Below are 6218 nucleotides of genomic sequence, written 5' to 3'. Positions count from 1 at the left end.
CCCAAAAAAATTTGATTTTTTTTTTTAAAGTTTAAATTAAAAAAAAAAAACAACTTGCTGATTCTTCTGTAATTTAAATAAAATCATGCAGCCTTTTATAAATTAACTGCCAAATGTTTTTTATTTAGTTTATTCATGAATGTGTTTGAGGTGAAAAAGTCATCCTCACCAACTGAAGGAAAAGCCCAAAAAGCAAATACAGTGCTGAGTTGATGCTCATCATGAATTATTTAATGCGTTGTTTGTTCCTTGCATGCGGAGCCTTGCGTCCTCATGCATGTTGGCTTTTAATAAAACATGACCTTTCCTCCAGTCTTAATCTCACATCTACTTTTTGCATTTACTTTTGAAATGTGAAAACGAGACAAAGCTGCATAACAGACTTTCTTATTTATCCACCATCATCTAGGCTTATTTTGTCATCAGCAGCACCTGATTTGTATTTTTTAAAAATGCTAAAATTTCAGTCTTTTCCTAATCTCTTTTCCCATGTTTACTGACATGTTATAAAGTTTGTTTACAAAGTCAGATGCAGCCGGTGTCATCGCACCGAGTGTATTTATGTCTGAATACGTAAGCACGACCATTATGAATGTCCTGAAATCAGGTTTATTCTAGTAAAAATATCCTCATTCCAAATCATTAAAAAATGGCAACGAGCTGTGTTTTTTTCTCCACACAAAAAATAGCTGAAATATGGCGTGTGAGAAATGTGCAAGGTGGCCGTCTTACAGAAGGTGTAGAGGTGGGATAAATTTAATTACAGCTTCAAATATTCATTTGGCAAATATATCAAGGTTGGAAACACAGGCCCAGAAATGGCAAGCCAGCCTGGCAAGCGCTCACAATAGTGGATGGCAAATGACAGTAATCCATGAAAAGAGACCAGACATTTATAGAATTTATAGAGAAGGACTCGCCATCCCAGATCTCTGATGTTTGTGGGATTTACTCACTGGCATGTTAAACGTAGGAGAATATATATATAATAATCCAAAACATGTTTTCTATCCACTACTTTAGTTGCTACATTTCCAAACTGATTAGGGTTTAATTATTGAGATGTTTGAACACATTTTCAAACATCTCACCTGACTTTTCATGGGATTAGTCTAAACACTGAGAATATTTTCAGTTAAATGTGCAAAGCCCTCATTTTATTTTCATTTCAGCCTAATGAGCACATACTGACACTCTCAAAGAGCGGTTGCTAATTTCAGTTATGCCAGAAAAGAGCCGCAATCTCTGTGAGTCTTTTGTTCTGAGGCCTCAGACGGTCACTCGACACCGTCGCGGTAGCAGGAAACGCAACATGTGAGCTTCGCTGCTCTCTGATCTAACACGCTTGCCTTCTCGTCTCCAGCTGTGCAACGGGTTGTAGCAGCAGCAGCACCAGCGAGGCATCGAGCACAGGTGAAGGTACACTAGGGCACTTCCTCTTCCTGTGACAGCGAGCAAAGGCGGCCTACTTTGCCTCTGTTATCTCGCTTTGCCCTGCTTAGGGTTGATTTAATCAGCAGGTCGGAGCGGGTGGTAAAGGAGGAAGACGGCCTACCTCACCTTTCCCAAAGCCTGGAAATGGAGGAGAGCACGTGGGCGCTAAGTGGTTCTCCGAAGACCACACAGTCACAGAGTCCCAGTACCGGTGCCAAACATCCACCCTCCTCCCTATCATCTGCTCCTCCCACCCACAATCAGATTAGAGCAGTTCAAACCTCACCCGCCTCACCTCCACCTCCAGGGGGCTCTTTCTTGGGCACGGTTGGGGCTCGGAGCAGGAATCGCTTTCAGGAGGGGAACATGAGGCATCGGTGGGAGCTCAGGTGCAGGGTTTGGTTAAACTTTAATAACAAACTGGTGCAAAACAGTTTAGTCAAAGTTGGAAACTGACACTGACCTACATAATGGAAAGCCACAAAACATCTTCAGTTTGCTGCACGCAACATTGTTATTTCATACTAAAGTCACACAGACACTTCATTGTAGGATCCTGGGTAATAAATTCCGACGGTGAATATTTCTCACCTTAAAGTAAAGACATCGACTGTAAATCAAAGTTTCCTTAGTATCTCGTGTCACGCAACCTTCGGCTTATATTGCGTTTCATACAATATGAGCCAATTTCCGGGCAAATTAGAACAAATCAACATCTTGACTGTGTCATAAATCTGAACAGAAACTTTTGTTTGAGTAAAAACAAGAAGTTATGATGAGCTGTAAGAGAAATCCCCCATACGGGCTTATGTTTACGTTCAAGGAAGTCGCGTGAACAACAAGGAAACCGCTGTTCGGCAGTCGCTGTTGTTTTGTTTTTAAAAGATGACCAACATGATTCCTTAACCGTAACCGAGGGTTTATTACTGTAAAAGTTTAACAATTTGAAGCAGTCATATCAACCCACAGCACAACCTAAATATTATAAACTTAACCAGAAAACATGGTAACTTGCAAACTACTTTCTTTTCAATGGTTTTGAAGCCCAGACAAATTGATTTAGACCTGCTTTTAAGAAAGGACGATAAGGAGGATTGATGAATATAGAAAACTTCTTTTGGACAGTAGTGAAAATTTTTACTTTTAAGGCTGTGGTTCTGAAAACATATGTGTGATAGGTCTTGCCAAAGAAACCTGTCACACAGCAACATCAGTGTTTGTTTGGGATGAGATACAGAAACTTGCTAATGACTGCGCCCGAGCACCACCTACAGAGATTTGAATGTCATCATCGACAACAACAACGAAAAAGAAATCTAAGGAAAAAGATGTAGAAGTGTTGGACAGAGTCGTCTGATTCATGTTTGGTTGGTGCCATGGCAGAACCAAAGAAACAGACGAGGCGATGGGAACTTCTTGCAAAATCAAGACGCTGAGTTAAAATCGTAGTAGTCGGGCTGCTGCACCTTGAAGTTTTGAACAACTCCAACGTCTACCTCCACGTCAGCCCCTGCGACGTTACCACTACTGCTCAAATCAAAGACTCGTAAGAAGCGAGTAAATTTGCGAGCCAAATCGCAAAGCGACTTTCAGCTCGGCTGCTGCACGAGAACAGCCTGTGTGGAGGTATGGGAGACGGGAGGAAAGTAGAGGTGGTGGCGGTGGGGTGGAAATCAGGGAGGGAAGGAGGGATGGATGTAGGAGGAGGATGAGGGGGAAGAGAGGGAGGGAGGATTGATAAAGCCTGATCTGTGCCACGGGGCATTTATGGCTGTTGGGGAGGCAGGGGGACGGGGATAGGGGGAAACGGGTGGGAGGAGGCATTGTCTGCTGTGTCCATGCGTTTATAGGATTGAGCTCAAGTTTCCTTTGTGTTTCCATTTTGTTGAGGGATTATGTTCTTTGAGAGAGTTGTGCAAGCAGGCAGGCACACAGAGTGGAGGCGGAGAGGGAGAGAGAGAGAGAAATGGGTGAGGCAGGGAGGGGGCATGAGGGAGGGAGGATGTCTTTGTTCAGAGCGTTGATCATGAACAAGACAGATAGCGGAGGGTGTGTGTCTGCAGGAGTGTGTGCATGTAAGTGAGCGTATCTGTGTGTGTTTAAATGCCAGAGAGAGAGCGTGTTTATGTGCGTGTGTGTGTGTGTGTCAGAGAGAGCAAAGCAAGATGTCAGGACATGTAACCAGCCATGTAACAATTTAAAATCAATTTGCCTCCCAAGAAGGAATTGCTCTGCGAACAGTTTTTCCCTCCGAGCGTTCTACAGGACTTTCATTCTATCTAAATAGATATCAATTACATAATCGCTTTTCTTCCCTCTGCCCGGCCGCCGGCTGCAAAGTTTGTCACACCGAGCTGCGGTGTAATTGCCCCTCAAGTCGTAATGTTTTGTGATTGCTTGTGACATTTGCAATGTCATTGATCAAACAGGGCACAGTTCTAATGAAGATGCAGAAAAGCTCTGACTGAAGCGAGGAAGTGGGGTGGAGGGGTGGGGTCGGGTGGTGTCTTATGCTTCTCGTGAACTATGTCAACTGAAGCAACAGTTTCATGTTGGAAACCACCTCCTTTCCCTCGAACCGTCACATCCAAAACCACTTTTCCCTCATTAATCGATTGGTGGCGGATGAAAGTGTGTGCCTCTCCAGCATTCATCATAAATTCAAAAAAAGAAAAAAGAAGAAGTAACTGGAAGTCTTAACTGGTGATAATCTGAGCACTGAAAGTTTTCCAGCTAAATACACTTACCTTGTTCCAACCCCACTGGGTAACCACGCGCCCATTGTGTTTTCCTCAACTTGTTAAAACACCACATGGTACATTTGCATAGGATAACCAACATATAGCGAATCATTTGCATGCCTGAAAGTGCACTTGAGTAACCGTAATTACACGTGACACCAATTACTCTGTTACTTTGTATTAAATTATAATGGAAAATTCCACTAGAGAATTGGAGCCTAATTGCATCTTAATTTGCATAATTTTGCATATTAATCACATCTCAGATGAATAATAAATTTCAGCCGATTTTTTTAATTTATGCGCAGATACAAAAACAAGTTGAAAAATAATTTGTGAGTGAAAAAAAAATAAATCAGAAACTATTACTAAGAGCATTTGTGCTAATTTCTCTCATTACCCGACGTTTAAGTTAAAGATATCTGCTCTCTTGATCAACGAGTTCTGCATTTGGAAATTGACGGTTCACTCCGGCAGAAAAAAAGACACAAAAGAGGTGCGGAAATGTGAATTTTGGAAATGCCCGTGCGTCCGTTTTAAATAAAAACTTTACGACTCTATTTAAAGCTTTTTCCGCTGCAGCCATGCCAAATGTATTCTGCAATGATAATTCAAATCACTTTCCACCTCTACCTTTTCTTTCTTTCTCTTTCACTCTGTCTCTTTTTTTTCCTGGTCAACACCTGTGCCTGCTATTGTGTGTGGCTCCCTGCCAGCTCACACAAAATCCAATACCTGTGGCCCAGATTAAATTCAAATTTACAAAAACAACATATTTTCAGATTTAACACGCTATCCTTTCCAACACAAAGTTGACCAAGTAGTTCTAAAAACCGGATTATGAAGAAATGTAAAAAATAAAATAAAATTTGAAATTGCAAAATACCACTTTTGTAAAAAAAAGAAAATGTAGATATAAATATATATATGAATCGGTTTTATATGAGCCAACGCAACCTCTTCTTGTGGCACAATGGTACAGGTTGTATCTGGCTTTTTTGGTTTACTGATTGCATTTTAAATGGCAAAGATTAAAAAAAGGATACATCCAAACACCTCAGCTTTACAAATATTAGGCGATAATGTGACACACTTATAAGTCATTACCATTTTGACTGTAATTTCAGCTTCTATGACTTTTGTTTCGTTTTGTTTCACTGAAACAATTTTGAGGGACTGCATATTTAAATTTCACTCGGTATACAGATAAAGTTCACTGGCATGCATGGCTGTGGGTGTGAATGCCAGAAAAATAAAGAACATATAAAGAAACTGATAAATTTGGCTTGTACAGTATATCACTGTGTGTGGTCAGTAGGGCTATAGAAGCACTGTAAATACCAGCTCAAAAAAATAATTACAGTATATATTGTGCGTTATAGGCAGCAGTTAACAGGTACTTATTTGGATAGCGTCATCATTTTCTTGAGCTGAGAAATGTTTCTGCTTTCTTGTCATTATTTGTTTTAATCCCCAGGTTAGAAACCACTGAGTTAAAGTGAGACGTTTCACCTCGTCCTCCCACGTGAACAGCAAAGCTAAAGTGCCATTTACATTCATTTTGTGACGTCTAAGATGTGCTATAGTTGTGATTCCACCCAGACAGCGTGCCCTTATATTTTATATCCACATGTTGTTTATTGATGGAGTTGTCTCATTGCCTCTGATGAACCAGTGTCCATATTTACTCTCAGTGACCTGCCTCATGCACTCTGGAGGGTTTGTTCAGCACGGTATGTTCATCTCTGTTAGAGCACGTTACACCAGCGTGGAGCTCAGCCGTGGACAACAGTGCCTTTCAGTGGCACAACAGAGGAACGGACCCAGCGAAGACGCAGGCTGCAGTGTTACAGCTCACACGCTGTGATACTGAGTGACAATAATAACACCCTGAGGGTCCGACACTACAACATTATAAGACTAACAGGAAATTAGATTGAATGAATTCAGAAAGAGCAGAAATACTGCTCGGCCTCGAAGGCTATAAATCTGCCAAATATTTTGGAGGGAAATTACCTTCATTTATTAATTTAGTAATTATGA

This window comes from Rhamphochromis longiceps, linkage group LG11 (assembly GCF_057381845.1).
Source record: "Rhamphochromis longiceps isolate RC_006_pf linkage group LG11, R_longiceps_female_GT1.1, whole genome shotgun sequence".
In the NCBI taxonomy this organism is placed as follows: domain Eukaryota; kingdom Metazoa; phylum Chordata; class Actinopteri; order Cichliformes; family Cichlidae; genus Rhamphochromis; species Rhamphochromis longiceps.
The sequence above is the reverse complement of the archived record's forward strand: the minus strand, read 5'-3'. Positions refer to the sequence as shown.